Here is a 13,994-nt window from a genome sequence, read left to right as displayed (position 1 = left end):
ACACACAGTGGATGAGAGCAGGAGAAGATGCAGCCTATAACAGCATGTAAATGGCCACCATGATCAAATGAAGTTTTTTAAATTAGCCTGCCACCCAGAGCAAACACACACACACACACACACATTATTTTGACACTTCGTCACCCTGTGGGGGGAAACAGACCTTTTTTGATGTGCGATCCGCAAAGGCTTGCATCGGCTGGCAGATTTTATCAGCAAACAAGACAGGCAAGCGGAGCGCAGCCTCAATGAAAGGGGGGTTGAGTGATAAAAATGTCAAGGATTATCTTCACTTTGCGGGGCGCTGTGATGTCGTATCAAAACGGATTTGGTGGAAATGATTTGGCAGGAAAAGAAGCGATGATGGGATGTGTGTGTTCTAGTTGTGTGTGTGTGTGTGAGTATTCAAATTGTTCTGAATATTTTTATGACCTGACAATAATCTCATTATTGAGAAATTACATTCACAGAAACATAAAGCAGCAAGAACACTTGGATTCAAAGACACAAGAGGCCCGCTGTAGAAACACTGACTTTACACTGCATCCTTGTTTTGACCTCTGAATTTAAATTCTGCCCATTTTATGAGCTGTGGACAAATCAGAGCCGTTTCTGTGCTCATCTCTCAAACACAGGGGCCATTTGTTCCAGACTGCTCCATCCAGGGATCCAGCCTCCTTTTATATCCCCACCAGCACCGGTATCGCAGCCATCTTTCTGACAGAGTGACAAATGAGGGTGTTGCTTCTGGCACATCGGCCCATGTGGAGAGTACACAAGGTATTAGAGAGCTGTGACTCCCAGCGCCGGTGCTTTGCTGGAATCGTTAAAGGTTTTATCATTCCCAGTTGGCTGCCAGTTCCAGGAAATGACTTGCAGTCGGGTGAGGACAACAGCGATCCTCAAAATAAGTTGTTTGAAGGATTTTGGAGGTTGATGTGGGAGCCAGTTTGTGCCAGTAAGGAAAATAAAACCAGCCGAAAATATGACAAACCCTGAGAAGCCAAGAGAGTGACTGACCACGTAAAAATGTAAGATACTAAGTTTGACTTGTTTAGACACACAAATAATCATGACAAAATCTAAATGAAATACTGAGTCAAAACCCTGTGTTACTCTAAGGCCCTGTTCACACCGGAGAAAGTCCAGCTAAAGTAGGATTGAATCCAGATAGTCTTTAAGCTGGATACGTTCAGACCTATTTTCAAATCTGGCTACCACACACACACACAAGTGTCCACGCTCAATCCTGCTTAACTCGGCTTGTCTGTTGTCCTCCAAACCGCTAGGTGGCGCCTCATAGTATACAGAGTCCGTTCAGGCTGCCGTAGGACCGCGTGTGAGCATGTGTCATGCATTTTTTTTTTTTGTGTCGCTTGTTCTTCTGGTTTTTTTTCGGTTCTAAAATCAGTTTATTCCTTTGTAGCCCTGTCGAAAATAAACTCGGGGTAAAGCTGTCGTAGTTCGATGGTACATACGGCTTCTGTATGCAACCTGGACACTGTCCCCGTGAACCGGAAGTATCACGTCGCTAGCGGGATTCGCTAGCTGCATTTGCGTTCAGACCTGAGCCACATTTGAGCCAATCCGGCTAAATCCACCTCCGAGATGTGGATTGAAATCAATCTGGATATAGCCGGATTTGCGTTGTTCAGACTCAGAAACTAACCGGATATAGTCCGGTAGTCAAAAAATTGGGCCACTAAGTCAAATGTTTGACTCCCTGTAAGAAAAACATATGTCTAACTCTATATTCCAGTCTCTGAGTGTAACTTTTGGAGGAAACAGCCTTGACTAGAGTGAGAGTGTGTTTTCATTTCCCTGAGTTGTAGAGTTGTGCTGAGACGCCAGTAAAGGGGTGTGTTGAAGTGTTGAAGGGATTGTGTGATTATTGTTTTGTGTGCGCGTTGCCTCAGGACTGTCATTTTGCCGTCACCCTGCCACTTAACATCGAACACTACTCCCCCCCCCTTCCCTCTCTGTGTGTCCATCATGTTGACACCGAGTCTGACAGCGAGGATTAGAGCAGCAAACGCACAGATTTGTGCATGTTTATGTGTGAGAGCGGCTTTGTAGTCACAACCCATGACCCACATATTCAGTTGTTACTTGCAACACGCGGCCCGAGGCGAATGGGAGGACTGCGGGTAACGTATGCCAGTGTGTCACTCCGAACTCTGTCATCTATGCTCGGCTGAATCCAGACTGCCTGTGGATGATCACTGTCATCACCTGAGAGGAATGCAGCTCACTCTGTCATGTCCGCTGTCTTGATCTTTGGAGAGTGGCGCACGCACGCACACACGCACGCACACTGATCAAGGAAAGTAAACGCTGTAGTAAGAAGTGGATTTGCAGGTGCACGCACTATTTATTCATATTTTATTTACTTTTCACTGTGTCTCATTCTCCATCCCGAGGCAATGAGCAAGCCTGGACAGACGAAGGGCGAAGGAGGAGGAGGAGGAGGTTCGGAAATGAAAATAAAGCAGAGAGAAGAACCTGCTGACACACTGAGTGGAGATGTTGCTCAAACCTGGAAAGCCTGATCTCTGCCTTTGATGTAGGATGAGAGAGAGACTTGTATGTTAAGTCACACCTTTCACTCATCGGAGTGAAATGAAGCGCAGGCTCTCTTTCTGTTTACACTCATGCAGGAGACATCTGGAAAAGACGTCTCCACTCTCTTTGGTCTCTTTGACAAGAAGATTTTCTGTATAAACGGACAGCAAATATTTACCTCTCAGGTCTTACAGCACGACGAGGAGCGCGACGAGAAGAGGTGACGACAGAAGGTTTAGATAGCAAAGGGAAACAAAATGAATAGGGGAGGGGGATGAGGAAGCACAGAAGGAAACAAACTGTGGTTTCCAGGACGTTTTATAGGTGTGTTTGTGCTCTCGTTGGTCACTTTGAGCTTCATTTTTGATCTTGAAAAACCCACTGCACACCCACTATCACCTCAAAGGAAACAATCTGAATTCATTCTCAGGTCAAATGGCTCCGCTCTGATATAATCATGCACACGTTTCCGGCCCACCTTCATCACGCAAGAACAAAATCAGGAAACTCATCAACTGGCAATGAGACTTTTATGTATATGTGCACCGTTTTCATGCGTCTGCACAGCTCATAGAACCGCCAGCTATGAGAGCTGAAATCTGAAGGGCTATGGCTGTTTACTTTCATTTTCTGATTAAAACGGAACAATTCAGCTGTCAAAACAGTAAACAACTAACTCAGTAAAGCAGATTCAGTCCAAGTGCTTCAGTTCTTATATAAACATCAGTTAGAGATGCATCAAGGAGGAACACGCTGCATATTCAGGCCACATTTCAATGAGTCTTTTGAAAAGCCATGTTGTGCTGCCGAGCCTCTAAAGGATGTAGGTCCTGAGACGTGTGACTTTTACCTCCCTAACTCCTGTGTTCTCTCTAAGGTTTGCCTCCCCCTCCACCCACCCACCCACATGCTGCCCTGCTGTCCAGGCAGCACTTTGATAAACAAAGCCCGGGCAGCAAAATGCTTTTGAATGGCTGCATCCTGCTGGCAGGATCTGAGCGGGCTGTTTACAGAGGGGCTTGTCAGCTGTTACCACTGGGATGCTGCAGCATGTGGAAACAGTGGGGAGAGTCGGCCTTTGATGCCTCCCCCACTCGACTCTCCTGCTCCGCTCCTCTGTTTTCTCTTTGATGGAGTTCTGTGAAGTGTTTGTCAGCGACGGGACGCCGATGTATCAACACCCACACAGGAGAGGAGGCCAGACACACACACACATGCGCACACACATGCGCACACACACACACACACTTTTGCTGTACAGTCTGAAGCCACACACATTTCAGGGCACACCTGCACAACTCCTACAGCTACTTGTGTTTTTTGTGACTGTGAACAGTCCTAAAACTGTAAGTCGGCCTCTGAGCTAGCTAGCACTCTCGCTCTGGTATGGTTCAAACATTCAAAAAGAGAACTTTCTTAAACTTTATAAATTTATAAAGTTGTCTGAAATTGGATACAGTTAGATGCCAAAATGTAAGCTGGCCTTTATGGACATATCTTAAATGTGACGATGACCTATGATGAAGTATTGTTTGCCGATAGATTTCATAGTTTGACTCCTCACACTCAGGCCAATTTACAGTCGAGAAATTCTCCTAACATATGGTATGTGGGAGGAATCTGGACAAACCGGAGAAAACCCACACAGGCATGGGGAGAACGTGCAAATTCCACACAGAAAGGCCCCAGTCCAGTTTTTAACCAGGAACCTGCTTGCTGTGCCACCCCCAAACCACTTCTGAATGGATTTTTACTCCTCAAACTGAAGCAAAAAGTACATTTTAAAACTGAAAAGTCAAGTGCAGCTGCCAAGGTTACTTAGCCATACTGCTCCTTTATCAGATTTCAAACAACCAAACAGCAGTCAGCTAGCTCAATCCCTTTTAAGACAACAAATCGAAGCACTCAAAACACATATGTATACCAATATCTACTGCCTAAGAATCATATAGAAAAGCAATGATTTGCAACACAGCTAACAAGCTATGAATTGCTCGCCAGGCTTCGAGTTAGCTAGCTTGCTAAATGACTGTTATGACATGTAACTGCTAAGAAAATTTGAACCAGATGTAAATAAATAAAAAAATACCGTTACACCCCCGAACCTCCTGATGATGGCTCTTCCATATGCGCCCTGTATGAGGCATTCAGAGTCAGTGGGAGTGGTATGAAAGAGGGCACAAAGTGGAATTCTCCCTGACAGGTCAATACTGTTCTGTCAGCAGCACCGTTGCTTTAATTTGACATATTAATGCAAGCTGCTGGTGCCAATAGCTCAGGTCAAACACGGAGCAGCTCGACATGCTGCCATGTGTTCTCAGTTCTGAAGGAGTCCATAACTTCAGCTCCTCTCATAAAACATTTAACTGGAGCAACACTGAGCCTGTTTATAAACTAGAGCTCCATCCAGGGTTTTTCATCTGCTTGTAAAGACATAAAGGGAGAAGATATGACTGTTCATATGCAGTCGGATCAATGGCTTAAACAATGCTGAGTTTAAGGTTTAGAAAACAGATACTCCCTTCCTGTGAGCCAAATATGAAGCGACAGGTAGCAGCTGGTGAGCTTAGCTCGCCTTCTTCTTGTAGAACTATGACCTGATAACGATCGCAGCCTTCCGTTTCAAAGCTGATGACACACCTGCACGCACTGCATACATGCTTCAGAAATGCAGGGTAATGGATTTCAGGTATCGCTGCTTTCCCACGTGGATTTATGACACTTTGGAAATGAACTTTTCACCCGGACAGGAACGCAGCTCTCAGCTCGGCTGCAGCCTGAGGAGCCGTCTCATCTGCCAGAGGAGCGCACAGCGAGCTCATGGTTTGCATTAGGGGAACTGAAACAACTTAAATCCGACTTTCGCCGCTCTCATGAGCGCCCAAGGACTCAAATCTAAAGCAGTGAGACGTTTGGATGTCAGCAGGTTGTTTTTACTAACGGTGAAAGAACATGGACGTGAATGTTTTTCTTCATGAGACGTGTTAAGGATGATTAGATTTCGGATTTTTTTTTTGCAACACTTTCGAGGTTTTTCTATTTGACACTGCTTTACGTCTCTGCTACAAGCCACCTATCTGAAAGCTGAATTAATTATTAGGCACCCGACGGACAATGACGATTAACTTCCTGCCTTTACAGGTGACACAGCCTCAGCTGTTGCAGGAGGTCCAAATGCTGTGCAACGTTCCACACTGCTTTTCTTGTGATTCGTTTTCTGAGGAGTACAAACAGCCACAATAGCTACATCAATAGAACATACATGTTAAAAACAACGTCATCCTTCAAAGGCCACATTTGTAGGTCAAACACTCAAAACATAATCAACACATTGTGAAGAAATAACAGCTTGTGTTGATACTACAGAGATAACTACCAAAGTTAGCATGCTAACAGGCCTAGCATCAGTCAACTCATAATTGAGTAGACTAATAATTGATTGTTTGATGCTCAAGTGAAAACAAAGTGAAACACGGTGATAAATGTGAACAGAATATCAGTGGATACCACATTATGTGTATGTGCGTAAATAAAAACAGTATGTGGTGCAATATAGTTATAACAGTATGAAGTAAGAGCGCAATGAACAGCAGGTATATGAATGACAATATAAATCCACTAGTATTAGACTTAACTGTTCCTTCCGCTCTGATTTCAGCAGACTGTTCAGCAACATGTTGATTCTTTTATTGATGTTGTGGCTTCTTTTAGGTCTGAATGTTTCCTCCCCAGCTAAAAATGACCAAAGCTAACAGACAAGAGCACAAACAGAGATCTGTTTAGCTCCAGCAAATCAACCAGAGCCTGAAAAGGGAAGATGAGATGAAGGAAGAGATCTGGCTAAACCATCAGGACAGCAACGCACCGGACAAACCCTTGAAGCACTGCGTGACGAGAGCCAGGCTCGACACCTGACAGAGAAAGAGACGGATGATTTACTTCAGATTAAAGAACAACAGACACATTGTTCTCTCATCTTTCTGCCTCTTTTCTCTCACCCCATTTATCCCCCTCAGCGAATCATTGATGCCATTCATGCCCCTGAAATGCTACGCCGTTGTGATTTTCTCCTCCTTCTTCTCCTTTGTTTCTACGCTCGCTTTTTTTCTCCCAACCCCAAGCGTTCCAGGGGCACTGGAGGCTCTCCTCTTAAGTTTTTCTTTCCGCTCAGATTAAGTGTGACAGATTGGCAAAAGGAGCACATGACAGGAGTTCAGATGGCAGACAAGAATAAGATCAGACATGTGATGCGATATTAAGAGGTCACAAGAGCTGACGCACACACACGCGCACGCAGGCGAACCCTTTCTGATTTCAACCATATGATCCACAGCCACATTATCAAAGAGCACACCCTCCGATACATGCTCTCATTCAGATCTTATCTCCGCTTTATCACAACAAAAAGGGGAGCAGGAGAGTGCACGAAGCGTCAGCGGCGAGCAGCTGAAATTTAAAGTGAAGGTTTGACGTTTGCTATAACAGCCGTAATTTGATTAGACTTGGGTGACATTCTTTCACACAACTTAGAACGGAGTACGACATCTGCTACTGCCAAACGCATTAACTCCTGTGAACTCAGAGACAGGAAGAGTGAAGTATTGTTTGAATCTACTCTCTTTCCATTTGGTCAAACAACAGGCATTTTAATGCTTTCAAGACACTGCTGACAGCTCTGCGCAAGATTTATAATGCTTAAGAATTGTGAACACATGTAACTGAGGAGGTTTAGATAATGTTACCCAGAGGAGATAGATGGGTAAGAAGAACCATTAATAGTAAATATGCTGGGGATTTTCTGCATGCTGTGGACTGGGCCTTCTTTAATGGTGCCAACAATGAGACTCAGTACTTAAAACGTGTCTAAACAGAAGGAAAAATACAATACAATGCATCGAGAGAGAGAGAGAGAGAGAGAGAGAGAGAGAGAGAGACGGTGACGGTGAAGGCTGGAAGAAGGGGGGAAAAACTGGCCCTGGCAGCAGGGTCCAGCAGGAAATTCAATAAAAACTCTTCAAAAGGCCCGGCCTTGACATTGAAAAATAGCGAAATTATAAAATACAGCAGGGTAACGAAAGAGAGGAGTTATTGTATTTGGCACAGGATCGGGAAGAGAGAGCCCAGGGCCGCCACGTCAAATGAGCCGTCACTGACGGAGGGAGTTAAGCCTTGTGGTGATTAAATATAGGCCTCCAACCTGCTGGCTGCCAGGCAGGCAGCAGACAGCAGACATGTTTGTGCACAGGCAGCAAAATGAACAGAAAACAATGAGTGGGGGGGCTGTGTGGGAAAGTGCATAAGAGATAATACACAAGGTATGGCTGTGGATCCACCGAGTGTCCTCATGTCACTTTGACTCAGTTTTAATCATGTGGCAGCACATGTCTAAACTAACTTCCTCTTTTGCGGGAAGAAAAGGCTCATGGGAAACTGACTGAAAAATTGGCACCTGCAGCACATGTTCAGCTATGTAATCCCAGAGTCCACCAGCACGCTGCGCTGAAACCCTCACACAAAACCTACGAACTCTCTATTTGAGTAGTTTTTAAGCTCAGTGTGTGCGCCTTCATCTTGGCTGTATCTGAGTCTGCCTAACTTCCTGCTAATCCAAACACAGGCACAAGAGGTGGAGCAAGAGGCAGGTGGTTGACGGCTAATCAGACACCTAGCAGTAAACATGTTCAATTCTCCTGTAGAGTTCGACATTTTAACAGGATTGTGTTACTTCGGGAGACACACTCTAGTGGTCATTTGAGGAATTGCAGTTCTTCAAATTGCTGTTTTTTATTTTAGGCCAGATGCAAATTTAAAATCTGTTTTTTCAAGATAAAATTGAAATAATTATAATAATTGAAATAAAATATACTCTTAAAGTTTGGAGGTTCTGCTTGTTGTGGCCTCTCCACACCAATTCACTTCTGAAAATAAAATGCTACCATTGAGCTGTAGCTGCCCATTTATTGCCCCCTCTACTCAGTGACAGGTCAAATATATAAAGGCAGTGATGTGTTACACAGTTAAACCCAGATCCTGGTTATACTGCTGTGAAAACTTTCAAATCTGGCCTCCTTGGCAGCAGCCGGTCACATGAGACAACAGCAGCTCCAGATTGTCACGATCAATCGCCTCTCCTCTTTCAACTTGTCTCCCTCACTGTTGCTGTCCGTCTGTCTGGATGTTTTTCTGTGGCTCGCGCTCACCCTGTCGAGGGGTTACTGGATACTGTGTCAGAGTCTCTAAACTCTACCTGACAGGGTGTCGCTCCAAGGAACACGGCTAATGTTACAGCGCTGCTCAGGAGCCAGACGAGGGGCGGCGGCGAGAATAATGGAAGCTCACATAAGGTGTTTGACATTAAAGATGACATCTTACTTATTTTCTTTCTCCTTTTATCACTTCCCACATCTCTGGATATTAAAATGCTGGCAGGGTGTTGCAGTCACTGAAGCTGCTCTGCTAAGTTTCTAGAAAAAAGAAAGAGACAAGCATGCAGCGTCGTACATGAAATCTGCCACGACACCAGTTTGGGTTCATAGCTCAGAGCTAAAGTATGACAGTGTCTGTGTGAGTGTTTGCCTAATCTGTGAGAAATGACAACGGCGACTGGAAGCCTTTTGTGCTTTGAAAGCTTTTTCACAGCAAACCTCTCTCATCAAAGCTCCTCAGATCTATTTCATCCTCTCCCTCTCTGACTCCTGCCTCTGAATTTCGATTGATAACCCTTGAAGGGGAGTTTCATGGTGAGGACAGCGAGGAGAGACATCCCTCTGTCATTCAACGATGTATGTGAAAGGCACTAAGCCATCTAACGTTTTAGAGATTCCTGTAGCGTAATTAATTCAGATTCTTCTTATCTGCTTGAATATAAAGACGGATAAGGCAGACAGGGACTGTCCCGCCTGGCATTGTCAGCGTCTCTCTCTCTCTCTCTCTCTCTCTGTGGCATGTCTGGGCCAACTTGTCTATGTGTCTGTCTGAAGGCGCTGAACCATGATTGTTTGGCTGATTCGAGCCAGATGATCCTCATTGTCACACCCTAAACCAAATCCTCACATGAAGACGGCCCCAGGGTGAAGACGCAATTTAAAGACCGTGGCCTCTCTCTCAACTCCAGAGAGGCTTCACATGATGATGAAGATGATGAAGATGATTGTGGAGGAAAATGTCAAAGAAGGATGACACAGCAAAAACACACATTCACACCAAGCTGAGATTTACGCAACCAAACACCCGCATTTTTAGTACTAATATTAATGATCTAAACTGACGAAACTGATGATGGAGGAGGATTGACTCATAGACCTCCATATTAAAATGTCTACGTTTACAGGAGAAATAAACATTACAGCTTTCTCATTAGCCATCAATGCCAAGCCTGCCTACAGCTCTGCTCTTACCTAGCTGGGGGTTTTGTGTTCATGTTTAATTCTATTCATTGTGGTGCTCCACCTTTGTTTACATCTGGTGCGATCATCAAGTTAACATCACAGTTTAGTTCATGACCAAAAACCTTCAAAACTAATGGAATTCCTCTCAGCCTCAACCATTTAGCAAAGGTCAGCATAGCAAACCAGGACATTATACCTGACAAAAAACACACTGTACATGTGAACTGAACGAAGGGCGGGGCCAAGGAACCTGACTGAAGTATCTCAGAATGTTTAATGTCTTTTTAGTAGAGCTCCTCATTTAGAAACCCTGCATGGAAAGCACACCTGAGCAAAGGTGACGCAGAGTGTGTCCTGTGTTTGCGTCACATATCGGTCAGATCACGTTTCCACCATAAACACACCACTCCAGAATCACAGACAGCAGCTCTCTGTGAAGGGTCTCATTGAGGTAGTTTTGTGTTGGGGTTGGAATCATTACAAAGGAGAAAGCAAACCTGAATCTGATACAACTGGATCAACAGGTTTGAAGACGTCTCCTCTTCTTTTTTTTTTAAATGATGGGATGCTGAATACAAAAGCTGCTGACAGCAGCATGTGAGCACATGTTCAAAAGTGTTGCTGAATAATAAAGATTTCAAATGTCTCTTGGTCCTCCCATCTGGGGCTGCCTTGGCATCACATCTAGGATCTATTGTACTGTGCTCCACTTTAATCAGCTTATGCTTTTCAGGGCAGATCGCAATAAATTACAGTTTCTAAAAGCTGTGCGTTGGTCGTAAATCACTCACTACTGCACAGCACCCATTGACAAAAGGAGTGGTTAACACAGTTTAACACGGTCCTTTGAGCTGGTCAAAGGTGGGACAAAATCCATGAGCCCTCACAGCCCAGCCAGCAGGTGTTACCTCAGTACAAGAGCCAAGCAGATGTTGGAGATTTACCTTTCACCAAGTTCATGCTGAATACAGATCCAGGACTTTGTTTCACTTGGGATAACAGTGGTCTCAGGGAATCTGTCCCAACAGGACAGATATACAGGAGACACTACCCTCAAATCTTGATAATAAGGGCAGTCCAACATTTTGACACATGAGCTCATGCAATGTTTACATAATAAAAAGAATGAGTTTTCCATAATGCAAACAGGCATTCTAATGTCTTATTTACATGGCTGCACGCTTCAAAGGACAGGCTGATGAAGTAAAGCTGTCCAGAGTCCAAACTAACCTTCAAGAGTCTTAGCTGAAGTCCAGCATCTTACATCATATAAAGGACATGGCCATAAGTCCTGTGTAGAAACTCAACCATCTTAGAGGTCTGTCTCCAACGAAGGACACAGCCTGGTATGGGGTAGCCTTTGTAAACCCTACAGTCAAAAGCTGTTAAACCAGATTATAAAAAATATCAAATATTCCTGAGTAAAAGCTGATCTTCAAATGTCTCAGTTGAAGGGCTGCATTCTTCAAAGGGCCTTTGAAGAACAAAACTAGTATATATATATATATATATAAATTAGTATGTAAAAAAATAAGTAAACAGACAATCAAGTATCTCAGTTGAGGTGCTGCATCCTTCAAAGGACCAAACCAAACAATGTTAAATGTGACAATCTAGCCAACAGAGGCTATTTGTGGCCAATCTTGGAATGGCTTGGGCCACAAAGGATCCACTCATTGAATCCCTGCAAAGAGAAAAACAAGGCCTTCAGAGGAGTCTTGAAATAACAGCCCCACAATTAAGACACAGCTATTGTCACAAAGTGCTGTTCGGGCAAAAGGGTGACTTTCTCTCCTAGCTGACGCTTCCAGTAAAGTTTTTGTGACTGCTGGTGTCTTCATGTCCCCTTTCAGGTGATTTATGGTTTCCAACCCTAGCGACTCCCAGGCAGCACTGCCCATGAACTCTGCAGGAACTCTGCACACATTACCCACATGAGGAGGCTGCCAGGGGGGCTGAGTGGTGTTTAAAGGGGTAGAGTGGAGTACATGGTGAAATCTTGGGATTTCCATCTCAAACACACAGGCAGAAGTTTCTATTTCCTCACTAACCATAAGTAATTACAGATACAAATGCAAACTTGTGGACAGCCCTGCTCTCTGAGTGTTGGAGATGACAGACACATTGAAACCATGTGTTTCTACTCTTCACTGTGACCTGGAGGAGTCTCTGAAAATCCCCAGCACAAGCCCTGAGCGCCTGCCACCGAGCATAGAGTCAGCGGCCTGCTCAACGCCTTGCTTCAAACCAGATTTTCTACTTGCCGTGCCAAGCTGCTGCCATATCCCATTTCTCATCAGACCTTGATGGACCTAATGTGGGAATCTATTATCACACCCTCTACTCTTTGCGGCTTCGCTCTGCTCTTTCTTCGGCCGCATCGCCTGTCATGGATCCACAGCGTATGCCTCCGGGGGCCCCAGCACCCTGTCTAGTCTGTGCTGGCCCAGCCCTGGGTCATCCTCTGCTTTAGTGCTGTTCACCCTTGTCAAAAGACATTCTCACAGTGTCTGAACGCAGAATAAGAGACAGTAGGTTCAATGTAATGGGCTGAGATCTAAATAAAAGAAGTTTTGTTGGAGAGCCACACTTGATTTTTGAAGGCTTTGAATAGATGCGTTTGTGCTACAGTTGCTTGACCTTTCTGTGCCCAAGTCTGAGAACAATCGCTCTTGTGTTCAGCAAACTCTCAGATGCTTCCTTTACTATAGTTAGAGTTATACCACTATACATAAATGTGCCCCACATACAGTAAATCTGACTGCTGCTGTACGTTTCTAGCCTTTGTCTCTTCCACACACACACAGCGTCTGTTTCTCTCCCTGAACTCTTCACCCCAGCTGCCACCAGAAGCCTGTCATGCTAAATTATACCTGTGCTGTTTTTTTTGCAGCCCCTCCCTTCAATTGACAGGCAGGTGGTAAGTTCAGAGATACAGATTAACTCGCTGTTTATGCCTTGAAGCGTTTTCCCTTCACAGTTGGATGACAGCAGAAGGACAGAAACAACTTCTTCCTTTAGTTTTATGGAAGTTGGCATGAATCAAAGTACAGCACTGCCTCCATCGTCTGGTTGAATGGATGAACAAATATGGCTGCTTACTCTTCCCTCAGCTCTCTTTAATCCACAACACTTCCCATGGCATTGAAGAATGTCCTTCATTAGTCATTTAAAGAAATGCCCCCAATCTACTGGTTGCAGAAATTATCACCCAAGAAGGACATCAGGTGACTCTGTGAAAGTGCTCCAGTGTTTTACCAACATGTGAGCATTTTGGGTAACCCCTAACGGCCATGCAGATGTGGTTCTGGGCTTGATATCCAGAGCAATTCAATATGAAGTGAGCAAGTAGTAAATAATTCATAACCATATGTCCCGCTAACACCTAGTGGATATAAAAATTAGTAGATCATTAACCACACACAGCACCTACTAAGAATATCTTCATGCATTTACCAACACGTGCACACGCAGTAAGAAAATGTGATCCAGGTGGAAGCAGCTGTTTTCATTTTCTTTGGCTCCCAGCAGGGTGTCAGGGGAGCAGAAGAGGTGAAAACAAGACTCTCTGCACACACACGCCTTAATACTAAAGCGAAGAAAGGGCAACCTTTGACCGTGTTTGTTGGTCTAGACCCAGGCGTGAACTTCAAGCCCCAGGGCATGCTGGGAGTTAAATCGGGGGGGCAGTAGGGTCACTAAGATGGGCAGCAGAGCGGTAAAGATGTGACAGAGGGTTAAAAGAAGGGTAACAGGAAGCATAGTGTGTTTGTTTTCCCTATGATATGATTATTGCCTAACATTCATGGTCCTCAGAGGAAGAATCCTACTGAGTGGAGAGGACAGAGTGCCTTTAAGTTCACAGTGAAACATCGAAACATCTTTGGTACAAAGTTTGGTGCATTCATGGTTCCCAGATGATCAACCCTACCATGTTTAATGATCCTCTTGTGCTTTTTTCTAGTGTCACAATGGATTTAACCCTAGTGGTTCTAAGATATTTTGAATGGATTGGCATTCAATTTGGAGCAGATATTCATGGTT

This window comes from Parambassis ranga, chromosome 12, assembly GCF_900634625.1.
Source record: "Parambassis ranga chromosome 12, fParRan2.1, whole genome shotgun sequence".
Taxonomy (NCBI): domain Eukaryota; kingdom Metazoa; phylum Chordata; class Actinopteri; family Ambassidae; genus Parambassis; species Parambassis ranga.
Note: the sequence above shows the minus strand (reverse complement) of the source record.